We start from the raw sequence: 18504 nt of genomic DNA, 5'->3' as shown, positions 1-18504 counted from the left end.
AAAAAAAAAAAGGACTTTAAAACACCAGCAATATCACCCACTATGCCTGTACTTCAAAGACACCAAAGAAAAATGAAAATGATCCATATGTGCAAACTATTTACAGCAGCTCTTTTTGTGGGGGCAAAGACTTGACAACTGAGAGGAAGTCCATCAATTGTTGAATGACTGAACAAGTTATGATATAAACATAGAATACTATTTTGCTAAAGAAATGATGATGAGGATGCTTTTAGAAAAACTGGTGAAGACTTTTATTAATTAATGTAAAATTAAGTGAACAGAACTAGGAGAACAATCTATACCATAAGAGTAATATTTAGTTTTACTTTATTTTTTTCCATTATATTTTATTTATTTATTTTTGGTTTTCAAGATTCACTTCCACAAGATTTTGAGTTCCAAATTTTCTCCCCATCTCACCCCTCTCCCCACTCCAACATGATGTGCATTCTGAATAGTCCTTCCCTAATCTTCCCTCCCTTCTATCACCCATTCCCCTTCTCTTATCCCCTTCCCTTCTATTTTCCTATAGGGCAGGATAGATTTCTAAACCCTATGGCTTGTATATCCTATTTCCCAGTTGCATGTAAAAACAATTTTTAACAATTGTTTTTAAAACTTCAAAGTCCAAATTATCTTTCTTTTTCCCTCCCCACACACCTATATTGAGAAAACAATGTTTATACACTTTATATACATACTTTACGATACAGTTTATACACTTGTAGTCATGTTGTGAAAAACTAACTCTATTTCCCTTCATCCTATCCCGCCCCCCATTTATTCTATTCTGTCTTCTGACACTGTCCCTCTTCAGAAGTGTAGGAGCTTTGGCTGTGTTGTCTTCTTCTAGTTATATGTTTTGATCTTCTTTGTTTCCAAAGAAAGATTCTATGGTTTGACTCTTTTTGTGCTTCTTGCTCATGATCCCAGCCAATTACTTGAGTTATAAACTCCTTGTTAAGGTAGAGGTCTGCTTCCAGTGTGAGAATGTACTGTCCCAAGCTTTGACAGTTTTGTGCAGATGTTTTCAGAGATACTTCTAGAGACCTGAAAATTTTCAGTTCTTCCAAGTTGCTATGATCAAGGGTGAGGTGTTTACTCCTTTCCTGGCCTGTGCTCTGGTCTATGAGTGACCACAAGCACTCTTTTCTGCCTTAGAATTGTGAAGAAGATTCCCTCTCTATTGCCACTACATGCTCCACCATGCCAGCCCTCCTCCTCACCCCAGGACTGCCACCCAGAACTGTGACCCAGATCCAAACATGAGAAAAGCAAGAGAATCCTGCATTAGCAAAGACATCCCTGCAATCCTCCTCTGATCAACCACTTGATTCCCCTCAGTCTATTGGCTGGAAGCTCCAGAGACAGCTGCTGTCTGGGGCCGAGCTTGGGGAATAGGGGTAGAACACCCTGCTTCTCTCTCACCAGTGCAGACACAGACTTTTCCTACTGACCTTCTAAGTTGTCTTTGGCATTTATGGGTTGAGAAGTCTGGAAAGTACCACAGTTGCCTATGATTCAGTCCTCTGAGGCCTGCTCCAGGTTTACTGAGGCCTGCGCACCCATGGTCAAACTGTATTCCTCTCCCTGCCCAGCATGATATACCTTTCCGATCCACCATCCAGGTTGTCTTGGGCTGGAAATTTATTTCACTCTGTCTTTTTGTGGGTTCTGATGCTTTAGAATTTGTTTAGAGCCATTTTTACAGGTATTTGGAGGAGTTTGGGAGGAGAGTTCAAGCAAGTCACTGCTTTCACTCTGTCATCTTGGCTCCAACCCTTATAATAATGTTATTCTAAAACATATATATATATATATATATATATATATATAGTTGGACTAGTTCCAACATATTGTTTGTGATTCTAGGTGCCATATATTCACAAAGACTTTCTCAAAATAGAATGCATCTAGAGAAGGGTGAGCAGGACAGTTAGATGAAAAATCCATGCCACGATAAATAAGCTGAAGGAACTTGGAATGATAAGGCTTAATGAGGAAAGAGATTCATGTGGAAGAAAAATTTAACTTAATCCTCAAGGCTTCAAAAGACAGACTCAAGAGCAAGGAGTGGAAGATGCCCATGGGTAAATTAAAGATTGAGGTAAAGAAAAACTCCCTGAAAACACCGGTCTTCCAAAATGGAATGAATTGTCTGCCTCAGGAAGTAGCTGGTTCCTTCTCACTGGGGATCATTAAGTAGAGGTTGGATAAGTACTTTTCTAGAGTGTAAGTCGTAGGGAGAGGGGAGGGGTTATTCCAGTATGGTTTATATTAGATGATTTCTGTTCTTTAACAACCAGGATACTATGATTTCATAAAACTATCATGATTAAATAATATACAAGTGAGTCAAGAATATTCTTGATAAGAATTATAAATGGGAACAGTCAAGTTTGTGCTATTAATATTCATTAGTATTACAGTAATTGTCTCAAATATGTGAATGTAAGATGCCATTATAATTAACTGACTTTTCACTATAGAAAAGGGTTAATTCACTAGAACAAAATGTTACTTTATAGATTCTCTCTTCAAAAAAGTGTTTCCAGCAAATATATACAAACTATACAATATTCCTCAAAAGCAATAACAGAGATATAAATGTTTGGTGGCCTCATCATTAATATCAATTAAGGTACAAAACATGAATTTTCACCAAATATGATTGGATGAGATGTACAATATAGAGTCTAGTTCAGAGTGATTCTCTAAAGATGGGGTGATACACCAGTTGCTTTTGTTTTTTGTGTCACATTGAGTTGATTATATCAAACACTGAAAAACTGTGTACCCTCTTAAATGAAATCCAAAATCATTCTGAGTTTGTCCTATCAACACAGGAAAGCCAAATGGATGAAGAATGTCAGTTATTCAAACCATGATACACAATTGGATGAACAGATTATAAAGTATGTCTATCAGAAGATAAATGACAAGAGAGAGGAAAGGGAGGATGAAAGAGATAGGGAAAGGTAGAGAGGGAGAGGGGGTGATGGACAGCAAGAGTGAGAGTGAGAGAGTGAGAGAGACAGAGAGAGAGAGAGAGAGAGAGAGAGAGAGAGAGAGAGAGAGAGAGATTGAGATTGGACAGGCATAAAAAAGGGCATTGAATTTGATCCAAAATTAGGGCCAGAGGAGGAAAGTAGACTGGATTACATTTGGGAAATTGCAAGATTCCTTTATTGATCCCAAGTTGTTCCCTGAAACAACACCCTATATTAATGGCAGTATTCTTCCAGTGATGTTGTATAAGTAACAGAACTCTATGGATATTGAAGAACTGAAATTGAGGATAAGGTGTAAATTTGTATGTTTGCAAAATAGAATGATTTACAAGTGAATTTTATTAAATATTTTAGAAGTATTTCCAATTCGTTTTTACGAAAATATTTTCAAAACTAGAAACATAAAGGATTTTTACAGGACATATATTGTCCTGATACCCAGATAAGAGAGAGACAAAGCAGAGAAAAAGAAGTGCAAACTAATCTCACTAATATATATTTATGTAAAATTATAAATAAACTATAAAGAGATTTAACAATATTTCCATAATTCACTAAGATCAAGTTGGACTCTTTCCAGGAAGGTATACAAGAATGATTCAACAATGAGAAAACAACTACTATGATTAATTATGTTAACAACAATAATTAAAAAACACACACAATTATTTCAATACATGCTGAAAAGACCTTTGACAAAATTCCTCACTCATAGTAGTTAAAAACAAACTGAACAGTCAAGAAATGAACCTTCTAATATGATGAAAAACATATCTACAGAAGCAGGAATACATTGTACATAGTAACAGCCACATTGTGTGATGACTAACTTTGATAGACTTATCTCTTCTTAGCAATACAAGATTCTAGGACAGCTCCAAAAGACTCATGACAGAAAATTCTGTCCACATCCAGAAAAAGAACTATGGAGTCTGAACGCATATCAAAGCTTATTATTTGCTTTCTCTCTTTTTATTTTTATTTTTTTTGTTTCTTCTTTCTCACGGTTTCTCCCATTGAGTCTAATACTTCTTTACAACGTGACTAATATGAAAATAGGTTTAATATGAATGTATATATTGAGCCTATATCAATTTGCACACTGTCTTTAGATGGGGGGAGGAGAGTGATGGGGAGAAATTTGTAACTCAAAATCTTATGGAAGTGAATGTTGAAAACTAAAAGTAAATAAATTTATTAAAAAAAAATCTGAAGCAAAGAAGTATCATTTTTTCACAGTGAAGATGTTAGAAGATTCCCAACTATATATAAACATAAAACAAGGATTTCCTACTCTGAATATCATTTGACATTGTACTGGAGGTTCTAGCAGTACCATTAAAAAAGAAACAACTTTAGATGTATAAATGTTAACAAAGAAGATAAAAAATTATCTGTATTTACAGATGAAATAGTATACTGAGAAACCCCAAACATCAATTTGAAAAAAAAAAGAAAACTTCTTTGAGGTATTAATAGCTTTAATAAGGAAGAAGCATAGAAGGCAGGATGATGAAAAAAACATTACTAAGAAATATCATGAAGAAAGAAAAATAATAGAAATTCCATTCAAAGTAACTATAAAATATAGAAAACATCTGAGAATTAAAGTGCTAGCATATATAATATTTATATAAATACCACATTAGGCATCTAGGTGGTGTAATGGATAGAGTACTGGACCTGAATTCAGGATGACCCTTCTGGCCTTAGATCCTTATAAGCTGTGTAACTCTGGGCAAGTCACTTAACTGTTTTCCTCAGTTTCCTTATTTTTAAAATGAGCTGGAAAAGGAAATGGCAAACCCATCTAGTACTTTTGCCAAGTAAACCCCTAATGGGGTTGTGAAGAGTCATAACTGAAACAACTGAACAATAACAATAAATACATTAAAACAATCTTTATAGAAATAAAGGGAGACAACTAATAGGGGAGATATTCACTACACATGGTTGGATCATATCAATATAATGAAAATGACAATACTTCTTAAGTTAACTTGTAAATCCAATACACTTGAAAGTCAAGATTTCACCCCTGATGTCACTGGCCCCCTTCAAAAAAAAAGGATGAACAAAAATTAGAAAGTTAGCAGGCGGAGAGAGGAGGACTCAGGGAGAAAGATAATGAGTTCCATTTTGAACATATTGAGTTTAAGATGTATACTTGACATGTAGTTTAATATGTCAAGAGGTAGTTGGAGATGTGAAGTTGAAGGTCAGCAGAGGGTAGGATAAGTAGCTCTAAAAACCATCAGCACAGAGGTGATAAAACCATGGGAGATAATCACACACACACATGTATATGCATATATGCAAATATATACACATACATATATATACACACATATACATATACACATACCCACATATATACACACACACATATATACAAATAAACATATACATTATCAACTCTGAATTATGCAAGAAAAGTAATTAAACTTCCCCTACACTTTCAGTTAATAATCTTACTTCTGGATATAGATCCCAAGGAAGTTAAAGAGAGCACTAAAGTTTCACTGTATACCAAAATGTTTATACACCATTCTGGTAGCAAATAACAAGAAAAGAATGGGTACCCATTGATTAAGTAATGTCTGAAATAAACTGAATTATATGAATGTACTGGATATCATGTATATCATGCAGTAAGACATGATAAAAAAGTAAGTTGAAGAATCATAAGATGATTTGTTTAAACTGATACATAGTAAAATAGAGTACAATACACACAATGTATACAATAATGTAAATGAAAGATCACTAAAAGGAAGTCAATTTACTTGAGTAACTGAATAACAAGTGAAGGCCAAAATTGTGCATCTATCATAAAATGTACTTTAAAATATCAGATATTTTTGCTTATTTGTATTCCTATATCATGAGATAAGATTCAGTCTGAAGTAGGGGAAAAGGTTTCTCCTTCCCAAAAAGTTACTATGATTTAAAAATAAAAATGCATCAATGAAACAGATCTTTAAAAAAAATATAACAGTGAAAGCAAAGAATAACTAATGGGAAGACAAACTATTCCACTGGTATCCTGATGAAGTTTGGAGAAATGATGAAATCTCTCAGTCTGTAAGGTGGCCCTTGCAATGAATTTATTGGAAAATATGAACAATAGTCACCCTAGAAGGTTAGACATGAATTAATTACAATATGTTGGGCTTGGAGTCAGGAAGACTTAGGTTCAAATGTGACCTTAGATACTTACTAACTGTGTGACCTTGGCAAGTCATTCAAGCTCTCTAAGCCTCAGTTTACTCAACAATAAGATGGGGATAATATTCAACCTATCTCTTGGGAATGTGAGAACTGAATGAGTTAATATTTGTAAAAAGCTTAACATAGTGCCTCATCCATAGTTGATACTCAACAAATTCATGTTTCCTTTCTTCCATTTAATGGATGATTGCTTCTCATTCATAATTTATTTCCTGTTTTAAACTATTTTCTCTTCACATCAATTACATTTTCTTTTTATTCCATAGCTTATTTATACCTTATCTCCTCCCTAACCCTTTTTAACTTGTCTTTCATCCCTCAGTTTTTTTTTTTATGTTAAGCAGAGGAAAGTCAAATGAGTCAGGCAGGGGAATAAAAGGAAAGAATGAAGGAATAATTACTGTAGGAGCATTAAGTTTATTTGTTTTTAGTGTCATTATTTCTACTGGTAATAAATGTTATTATTAAAGTGATTGTTGGCCATTCTGTTTACATGAAAAGTCATATGTTGGGCAAAATATTACTGTGTTAAGATATGTATCTATGTGCAAGATGTTTTCAACAGATTTATGTTCTATTGATCTTGAAATTAAAACATGGTTTCATACCTACATGAATCAATTCTGAGAATTCCCTCTTGGTTGGGTTTTGAACCATGCTGCTTCCACATTTTTAACTTGCACATAATTCAGTAGTGTTATTGCTCACTGGTCTGATAATCAGAGATACCTTGCTTACCCTTTAATTTCTCAATTAAAGTTTCTCAAATGCCTATTGTCCAACTATTGTAACCCTAACTCTCCTCTGTCATCTCACACTGTCTCAAGATTGCCATTTAAAAAATAGATTCTTCGGGGCTAGACACAATTTACTAGGATATAAGACAAAGGCTGAAGATGGGTTTCCAATTTGGAATAGTGGCTGGATAGGCCTAAATGATATTGTTTTACATAGAGAGCTCAGAATCAGTTCACCCTTAACAGGAGTGAAATGAGCATACCTCTAAATCACCATCTATGTTAGCAAATGTATCATTTAAAATTTATGCTTTTAGGATGTTTGATTTCTAGTACATATGCCATTTTCAAATGAGTTTGTAGTGTTTGCAAATTCATTTTCCTCTATGATTTATTTCCTCATTTTGTAATGTAAAAAGGTTTGCAATACAGTCAGAGGCAGGGGACATACAGACAGATGAGGAAATAATACTTTCTTGTTCTTTGATTAGTTTAACTTTTACTACAGCATTTAATTTTAAGCACATTTCTTAAAGTGAAGGAATATTTGTAAACCAATTTTTTAAATTAAAAAACAGCTTTCAATGTCATGAAGATATTGCCAAACTTACCACTGATTGGTCTTCCAAGAGATTGCCAGAAAAAAAAGTTTCATTGTCGCAAAGATTTAACTGCCCTTTTCACTTCTTGAACAGATCCATTTAACTGTTAGTTGGGATTCATTTATGAAATAGAACGTTTTTAAAAGCTTTCATTATTATCTCTGACATTCTTTTTTTGACTGAAAATGGAATATTTGGAAAATATTAATTTATTTCATCAAGCATAAAATTTATAATATCCCTTTAGAAGTATGCATTTTAGGTCAACACACACTGGAAAGCTATAACAGTTCTAAAAACATCATTTAGAACATTGAAATTGGAAATATGATGTCATCATCGCAGCTGAGCACTCCAATTTTTCAACTTTCTTTATCTTCAGTCTCTGTTTGATGATAACTGTATGTATGGAACCTTTGACTGAAAGATTAAAAGTGAATATGGTGAATACCTACTTTATTGTAACCACTTTAAGGTGGATTCCAGGGACTGAGCTGGATTGAGCAAGAGTGTACTATGTCTCAAATAATTTAGTTGTGTTTGCTAGTGAGCTGTGTTGGCTGAGAGATTTAAACATGGCTTCTGAAGAAATCAAATAACTAAGGCTGAATACTGAATGATAATCACTTTTTGTTCCAATCTTTAATACAGTCCTTTTGTTTTCAATTCTGGGGCCATGTTTAATTCAACTGGAGACATACTGTGCCTTTAAAAGGTTTTGAACATAATTGTCATTCCTTACAACTTTCCTCCTTTGACTAAACAGCATACATTTTTTATTTCTTTCTTTTATATCTACATTAAACTGCAAAAATGTAAAAGAAATTGTAAAACATGATTTCCCAAATGAATTAACACATTTTCTATGACTTCATTTGGCCTGCCAATTTTACTTATTTTATTGTTGGTTTCTTTTGACAAGTAAAATTAATGTTTTTGATACCTACTTATTTCCCATTTATTTAAAAAACAATGTAGTGAATCATGTAAAAGGGAATATCTAAGCCAGAATGGACAATAAAGAAGAAATGTGACATCTAAAAATTTAGGTTGAGCTATGATAGGATCATTATTCATAAAATATGCAATTGATACATAGAGCATTGTTATAAATTTTCAAATAAGAATATCTTCAAAGTAGAAAGATATTCATAATAAATATGTTGAATATGGGGGGAAAGTAGAAAGAGACAGAGAAAGCAACAGAGAGAGAGACAGAGAGAGAGAAAGAAAGAGATGGAGGGAGGGGGAATAGGAAGAGGGAGAGAAAGGCTCAAAGGGAAGTAAAGAGGGAGGATAGATAAAGTGAGAGAGGGAGAGAAGAAGATATAAAGCGATGATGAGGAGAGGATTTATGTTAAAGAGCTCATTTTTTGTTCATTATCCTTCATATAAAAATTCTATTTTTAAGAAAATTATTGTTGATACATTTTGTTTTACTAATATTTTTCATGAAGATAGCTATGTATTCACAGGTAAAATAAAATAGAGGTGAGAGTTCAGGTGCTTTTCTGGAAAATCTGATAAGTAACATATGCCTAAATTATTCTAAATGTCTTGATATTGGTTGAATTACCTAGACAATTGTTCAATTTTCTTCTATACTCTTTTGTGTTGGTATAACCAAAGCCAAGGATGTAGTTGGCATAATGGAGAAAGAATGGGACTTGAAGTTAAAAAGACCCAAGTTTGAAACCTGCCTCTGGCCCTTGTGAAATATTTGACCTTGGACAACTTGCCCATAAAATACTAAGTTTATGGGTAATATCTGGGCATACCTACCAAATACTCCTATTCACACATAGTCACACTCAACTCTTTCACCTTTTAGTCAGCCATATCACTTATTTTCTCACATTGTCTCACACATAAAAAAAGATATCAATATATGCCATCAGAATCATCCTGAGTTCCATTTTTTTCTTTTTATTTTAATTGATTTATTTTGAATTATTAACAATAACTTCCATAGGCATTTGAGTTTTAAATTTTTCTCACCCTCCCTCCCAAAGACGGTGAGCAATCTGATATAGGCTACACATATACATTCTTATTAAACATATTTTCACATTAGTGATGTTGTAAGAATTAGAACCGATAAGAAGGACCACCAGAAAGATGAAACAAAACACAACAGAAGAAAAAAATAGCAAATAGTATGTTTTGGTCTGCATTCAAACTTCATAGTTCTTTCTTCTCTGTGGATAGCATTTTCCATCATGAGGCCTTTTGAAATATCTTAGATCCCTGTATTGCTGAGAAGGGTTGAGTCTATCAATATGGGTGATGGCACAACGGGGCTGTTACTGTGTACAATGTTCTCCTGGTTCTACTCACTTCACTCAGCATTAGACCATACAAGTCTTTTCAGTTTTTTGTGAAGACAGCCTGTTCATCATTTCTTATAGCACAAGAGTATTCCATTACATTCATATATCACAACTTGTTCAGCCATGCCCCAATAAATGGGCATCCCCTCAATTTCCAATTATTTGCCACCACAAAAAGAACTGCTATGCATATTTTTATACATGTGGGTCCTTTTCCCTTTTGTATGATCTCTTTGGGATATAGCCCTAGCAGTGCTATTGCTGGGTCAAAGGGTATGCACATTTTTATAGCTCTTCAGGCATAGTTCCAAATTGCTCTCCAAAATGGTTGGATCATTTCACAACTCCAACAAAAATGCATTAGTGTTCCAATTTTCCCACATCTTCTCCAACATTTATCATTTTCCTGTTTCATCATGTTGGCCAATCTGATAGGTGTAATGTGGTACCTCAGAGTTGTTTTGATTTGCATTTCTCAAATCAATAGTGATTTAGAGCATTTTTTCATATGACTATAGATGGCTTTAATTTCATCATCTGAGAACTGCTTATTCATATTCTTTGACCATTTATCAATTAGGGAATGACTTGTAGTCTTATAATTTTGACTTAATTCTCTATATATTTTAGAAATGAGGCCCTTATCAGAGACAGTGGTTCTAAAAATTCTTTCCCAATTTTCTACTTTCCTTCTAATCTTGATTGCATTGGCTTTGTTTGTGCAAAAACTTTTCAATTTAATGTAATCAAAGTTATCCATTTTGCTTTTCATAATGATGTCTATCTCCTTTTTGGTCATGAATTCTTCTGTTCTCCATAAATCTGATAGATAAGTTATTCTTTGCTCTCCCAGTTTGCTTACAATATCAGCCTTTATCTCTAAATCATGAACTCATTTACACTTTATTTTGGTATATGGTGTTAGATTTTGATCTATGCCTACTTTCTGCCATATTCTTTTCTAGTTTTCCCAGCAGTTTTTGTCAGAGTGAGTTCTTATTCCAGAAGCTGGTGTCTTTGGGTTTATCAAATAATAGCTTACTCTAGTCATTGACTACTGTGTCTTACAAATTTAACCTATTCCACTGATCCCCCACTCTATATGTTAGCGAGTACAAAGCAGTTTTGACAATTGCTGCTTTATAATACTATTTAAAATCTGGAATGATGAGGCCACCTTCCCCTGCATTTCTTTTCATTAGTTTCCTTGATATTCTGGACTTTTTGTTCTTCCAAATGAATCTTTTTATTATTTTTTCTAACTCTACAAAATAATTTTTAGTAGTTTGATTGATGTAACATTGAATAAGTAAATTAGCTTAGGTAGAATTGGCATTTTTCTTATATTAGCTTGGCCTACCCATGAGCAACTGATGTTTTTCCAATTATTTAGATCTGACTTTTTTGTGTGCAAATTGTTTTATAATTGTGTTCATACAGTTCCTGGGTTTGTTTCAGGAGGTAGACTCTTAAATAGTTCATACTGTCTACAGTAACTTTAAATGGAATTTCTCTTTTTATTTCTTGCTGCTGGGCTTTGTTGGTTATATATAGAAATGGTGATGATTTGTGTGAGTTTATTTTATAGCCTGCAACTTTCCTAAAGTTGTTCATTATTTCAAGTAATTTTTTTTACTTGATTCTCTAAGATTCTTTAAGTATGTCATCATATCATCTGCAAGAATGATATTGGCATATAGTTGGGCAAAATAGTTCCTAATTATTGTTTTAATTTCCTCTTCCTTGGTGGTCAATTAATTTTTTTTCATTTTTTATTGGTAATTTGGTTTTCTTTTTTCTTTTTAAATTAAATTAACCAAAGGTTTATCTATTTCATTGTCTTTTTCATAAAACCAAATCTTAGTTTTATTTATTAGTTCAATAGTTTTCTTAATTTCAATTTTCTTAATTTCTCCTTTGGTTTTCTAATTTGATGTTAAAATAAGGATTTTTAATTTGTCCTTTTTCTAGTTTTTTTTTAATTGTATGGCCAATTCATTGATCTCTTCTTTTTCTATTTTATTCCTGTAAGCATTTAGAGATATAAAACTTTCCCTAAGAACTGACTTCACTGCATCCCATAAGTTTTGGTATGTCATCTCATTATTGTCATTTTCTTGAATGAAGTTATTGATTGTTTCTATGATTTGTTGCTTGACCCAATCGTTAGATTATTTAGTTTCCAATTATTTTTTACTCTATCTTTCCATGGTCATTTATTACATATAATTTTTATTGCATCATGATGTAAAAAAGATGCATTTAATATTTCTACCTTTCTGCATTGGATTTTGAGGGTTTTATGCCCTAGTACATCATCAATTTTTGTGTATGTGCCATGTAACACTAACAAATAAAATATATTCCTTTCTTTCCCCATTCAATTTTCTCCAAAGGTTTATCATACCTAACTTTTCTAATATTCTATTCACCTCCTTAACTTCTTTCTTATTTATTTTGTGGTTAGATTTATCTAGTTCAGAGAGGGGGAGGTTGAGGTCCCCCACTTGTATTATTTTGCTGTCTATTCCTTCTTGTAACTCCCTGAACTTCTCCTCTAAGAATCTGGATGCTATTCAATTTGGTGCATATATGTTTAGTAATGATATTACTTCATTGTCTATGGTGCCTTTTAGCAGGATGTAGTTTCTTTCCTTATCTCTTTTGATAAGATCTATTTTTGTTTTTTCTTTGTCTGAGATCAGTGTTGCTATCCCTGGTTTTTTGTTTTTTGTTTTTTTTTTTTACTTCTGCTGAAGCATAATATATTATGCTCCAGCCTTTTACCTTTACCCTGTGTGTGTTGCTCTTTTTCAAATGTGTTTCCTGTAAACAACATATTGTAGGATTATGGTTTTTAATCCATTCTGCTATCCACTTCCATTTTATGGGAAGAGTTCATATCATTCACATTCACAGTTATAATTACTATCTTTGTTTTTCTCTCCATCCTTTCCACCCCCATTGTTTATGCCCTTCTTTCTCCTTTCTCCTTTTTCCTCCTCACTAGTGTTTTGCTTTTGATCACTGCCTCCCTTAGTCCTGCCTCCCTTCTATTAGCCCCTTCTCTTAATTGCCAGAGAATCATGAAAAGACCAGAGCTGAACAGAAAATTCTTCTTTCAAATACAAGACTCAAAAGAAGCATGAAAAGGTAAACAGGAAAGAGAAATAATAAGGCACTTATTAAGGTTGAACTAGTTACATTCCTGCAGGGAAAGATGCTTTTTTTGTAACTCCTGAGACCTTTGGTAGTAATAGGGTAATTGGAGGGGAAAATTATATGTATGTAGACAGATAGATAGATGGATAGATAGATACATAGATAGAGGTCAGAGGGATGATGAAGCAGTGTTATCTGGAGAATAAAATTAAGGGGTTAGCAAGGATTATATTGGGAGAAGGAAAAATGGAGATGTAGAATGGAGTAATTTATCTCACATAATTTATCTCACATAAAACAGACAAGAAAAGGCTTTTAGAGTGGAGGGGAAATGGAGGAAGGTGAGAGAGAATGAGTGGATCTTATTTTAATCTGGTTTGGCTTAAGGAGGGAATAGTATACACATTCAATTGGGTATGGAAATCTATCTTACCCTACAGGAAAATAGAGGGGAAGGGGATAAGAGAGCAGGGAGATGATAGAAGGGAGGGCAGATTGGGGGGAGGGGTTAATCAGAAACAAACACTTCTAAGGAAGTACAGGGACAAAAGAGAGAATAGAATAAATGGAGGGCAGGATAGGATGAAGGGAAATACAGTTTTTCACAACATGACTACTATGGAATGTTTTGCATGACTACATACGTATAACTTGTATTTAGTTGCTTGCCTTTACAATGAGGGTGGGTGTGAAGGGAAGAAAGGAGAAAATTTAGAACCCAAAGTTCTAAAAATAAATGTTGAAAAATTGTTTTAACATGCAACTGGGAAATAAGATATACAGGCAATGGGGTATAGATATCTCAGGAAAATAGAAAGGGAAGGGGATAAGAGAAGGGGGCAAGAGATAGAAGGGAAGGTAGATTAGGGAAAGGTCTCTTAATGTAGAAGCTACTAAGTCTTGTGTTATCCTGATTGTGTTTCCATAATACTTGAATTATTTCTTTCTGGCTGCTTGCAATACTTCCTCCTTGACCTGTGAACTCTGGAATTTGGCTACAATGTTCCTAGGAGTTTTCCTTTGGTGATATCTTTCAGGAGGTGATCAGTGGATTCTTTCCATTTCTATTTTACTCTCTGATTCTAGAATATCAGGACAGTTTTCCTTGATAATTTCTTGAAAGTTGATGATCTGAAAATGATGCATTCAATGTTTCCTGCCTTTCAGCATTGATTGTGAAGTTTTTACACCCTAGTATTTGGTCCATTTTTGTGTAGGTGCCATGTACCACCAAGAAAAAAGTATATTTGTTTCTATCACAATTCAATTTTCTCCAGAGGTCTACCATGTCTAACTTTTCTATAATTCTATTCACCTCATTAACTTCTTTCTTGTTTATTTTGTGGTTATATTTATCTAGTTCTGAGAGACAGAGGTTGATATACCACACTAGTATAGTTTTACTGTCGATTTTTTTCCTATAACGCTCTTAACTTCTCCACTAAAAAATCTGGATTCTAAGCCACCTAGTGCATAAATATTTAGTTGTCTCTGGTGCCTTTTAGCAGGATTTAGTTTCCTTTTTTAACTCTTTTAATTAGGCCTATTTTTTTTCTTCTGCTTTGTATGAGATCGGGATTGTTATCCCTGTTTTTTTTTTTTAACTTCAGCTGAAATTTAATAGATTCTACTCTAGCCTTTTATCTTTTCCCTATGTGTATCCCTCTGTTTCAAACGTGTTTCTTGTTAACAACATATTGTAGGATTATGGTTTTCAATCCATTCTGCCATCCATTTCTTTTTTATGGGAGATTTTATCTCATTCACGTTCACAGTTATAATTACTATCTCTGTGTTTCTCTCCATCTTATTCCTCCCCATTTATGCTCTTCTTTATCCTTTCTCTCCTTCCTTACTAGAATTTTGCTTTGACCACCACCTCCCTCAATCTGCCTTCCATTTTATCACCTCTTCTCTTTTTTTCCCTTTTCCCTCAGTCCCAGACTACAAAGGAAGGTTCAAGATGTTGTCCAGATCCAGTCAATTGGTAAAATCAATCTATCTAGAAAATGGAACTCAGGCTTATTTTGATGGCATATATTGATAACTTTTTTTGTGTGTGAGACAGTGAAAGAAAATAATTGATATGATTGAGTAGAGGGTGAAAGAGTTGAGTGTGACTATGTTTGAACAGGAGTATTTGGTGGGTGTGCCCAGATATGACTCATAAACTTAATAGTTTATGGGCAAGTTGTCCAAGGTCAAATAGTTCACAAGTGTCAGAGGCAGGTTTCAAACACAGGTCTTTTTAACTGCAAGTCCAATTCTCTATCCATTGTGCCAACCACATCCCTCTTTGTGGTTATACCAACACAAAAAGAAAGAAAGAAAATAGAAAAAAATTGAGCAATTTTCTAAGTAATTCAACCAATATCAAATCATTTAGATTAATTTAGCCATATATTACTTATCAGATTTTCCAGAAAAGCACCTGAACTCTCACCTCTATTTTATTTTGCCTGTGAAGACATACCTATTTTATGAAAAATATTAGTAAAACAAAATATGTGAACAATAATTTTCCTATAACAATATAGTTTTATTTGAAGGATACATGAATAAAAATGAGCTCTTCAACATAAATCCTTTCCTCACCATCTCTTTTTTATCTCCTTCTGTCCTTCTCTCAATCTGCCTTCCCAGATTATAAATGAAGGCTCAAGATGTTCCCCTGATGCAGTTAATTGGTGAAATAAATCTAGCTAGAAAATGGAACTCTACTTCTTGTACTTATTTCTCAAAATTCTTTTTGAGCTCTTCCATAGCCTGGGACAGATTCATATTTTTTCTTGGTTTTGGATATAGGAGCTTTGACTTTGTTGTTTTCTTCTGGTTGTATGTTTTGATCTTCTTTGTCACCAATGTAAACTTCTGTGGTCTGACTTTTTTTGTGCCTTTGTTTCCTCATGATCCCAGCCAATTATTTGAGTTATAAACTCTTTGTTAAAGTAGGGGTCTGCTTCCAGTGTGGAGAATATACTGTCCTAAGCTTCAGGCATTTTGTGCAGATGTTTTCAAAGATACTTCTAGGAACCTGTAAATTTTCAGTTCCTCCAATGTGGTACGATCAAGGGAGAGGTGTTTATTACTTTCCTGGCCTGTGCCCTGGTCTATTAATGACCACAAACACTCTTTTCTGCCTTGGAACTGTGAGGAGGATTCCCTCTCTACCACCACCACAAGCTCCACCATGCCAGTGCTCCTCTTTGTCCCTGGACCACTACCCAAAACTGTGACCCAGATCCAAGTACAGGCAAAGCAAGAGAATCCTGCCTCAGCATCAGCAAAGAGATCCCTGCAATCCTCCTCTGATCAGCCATTCAATTTCCCCTCAGTTTGTGGGCCAAGAGTTCTAGAAGCAGCCACTAACCCAGGGCTCCAATGGGACTGGGGCTGGGACTGAGCTTCTCTCTCACTGTGGTCACAGACTTTTCCTACTGATCTAAGTTGTCTTTGGAATTTGTGGTTTGAGAAGTCTGGAAACTGCTGCAGCTGCCTTTGTTTCAGTCCTATGAGGCCTGCTCCAGGTTCACTGAGGCCTGGTCTTCACCACACATGAATTTTGTTCCTCTCTCAGCCAGTTCTTCTCCCAATCTAGTGCAATAAACCTTTCCAATCAACCATCCAAGGTATCTTGGGCTGGAAATTTGTTTCACTCTGTCTTTTTGTGGGTTCTGCTGCTCTAGAATTTGTTTAGAGCCACTTTTTACAGGTATTCAGAAGGGTTTGGGGGAGAGCTTAAGCAAGTCACTGCTTTTACTCCACTATCTTGGCTTTGCCCCCTAACTATTTACTTTTAGACCACTATTATAATTTCAAAGTAGCACAAATAGAACACATCCTCAATTAAACTTTATTACACTACAAATTATATTAAATTACACTATAAATCTTCACATAATTAAGTTTTACCATTTGTAACTTTTATTCCCTTCAAAACTTATGATTTTTTCAGTAGGCTTACTAAAAAATGTTGTACATATAACCTAAAGTTAACATCAAGTATTAGAAAAAGACTGCATTCCTCTCTGCAATACAACAAAGAAAATTAAGATTTTTTTTTGATCAAGGTCATTCACAAATAATTTGGATGTTTTTATGAATGTCTCATTTCCAAGTCTGTTTTTATATCAATGAATAGATAGATATAATTCCTAATAACACTTTCTGCTAAATATCTTATATATGACAGGGGTCAATGTTGTTTTCTTTTTGTCTTTATGAGGTTTTGCTTCTAAAAGAATAAGACACTCTTATCATGGGTCTAGGTTACTCATCTACCACACTATTTATTTGCTAGGTAGGGCTTAGATACAAAATGATTGTTCTTCAAATTCAAACATCAGACACCAGGAAATAATGCCCAGAAAATAAAGCAGTATTATATACCTAAAAGAAACAAAATTTTTAATTACACATTTCAGAAAGATAAGTCAGACTCTACTAAAAGTATCTTCTACAGCAGTATCACTTTTTTTTGTTTTTCTTTTTGCTTTGTTTTTATAAATATAATGAATCAGTAGGCAAATTCTTGTTTAGCCAGATTACTATGAATTTAAGACATGACAGCTACCCTGACCTTATCTCCCTCAGGATATATATATATATTTTCATGTAGTCCTAACACAAGATCCCTTGCCAATTCATCTCCTTTATTCTTCATAATATAACATAGTTTAGAAAGAAAATAACTCTGTGTGACTCACTTACTAGATGATCATACCTGGGGAAGACAGTAAGAGTAAGTAATCAAGAAATGAGCTGTACTTATTTTATCTACTAATGCAATATCTGTTTATATATTTTTTTCTTAATGAACCATTTCTGGCAATTCACATTAGATGAAAAAGACAACAGATACATCTGTGTTGCCCAATAGATTGTGCTTTATTAACTGAGAGCTAAGATCAGTTTACACTATGCTACATCAAAAGCATTAATTATTTTGAAAGACAAGTCCAGGACACTGAAGTAAAAGTTTGATTCTAAAAAGTATGTCAAGACACTTCTGCTTCTGGTAGCCAAGATGGCAGAGGACAAAGATAGTCACTCTCACCTTCCCCTATCAACCTGTGAAAACCCAGAAAATATCACTCCAGAAAAAACCTTGGAACAGCAGAAGCAGAAGAAAGATGGGGAGCAGCAGTGCAGTAACCCAGGTAGCTTGAGGGATTAACGGGAAAGGCTCCTTCTACCCTGGGGGAAGGGGAGCAGTGTGGAACAGGAGGCATCCCAGTCAGCTAGTGCAAAGACTCACTTTAGCACACCAGGAGGAGATTCTGGTGCCTTGGCATTCTACAGCAAACCGGTCTCCCAGTGCCTTAGCAAAAGTAAGGGAAGCAGCACTACAAAGGGCCCCAGGTGGATAAACGCTCTGCAGCATCTGAAAGGAGCTGAAGAAAGCAACCTAGAGTTGCCCAAAAGTTCC

The sequence above is a fragment of the Vombatus ursinus genome, unplaced genomic scaffold (assembly GCF_900497805.2).
Source record: "Vombatus ursinus unplaced genomic scaffold, bare-nosed wombat genome assembly UNPS02014784.1, whole genome shotgun sequence".
In the NCBI taxonomy this organism is placed as follows: Eukaryota; Metazoa; Chordata; class Mammalia; order Diprotodontia; family Vombatidae; genus Vombatus; species Vombatus ursinus.
This window is presented reverse-complemented; position numbering follows the sequence as displayed.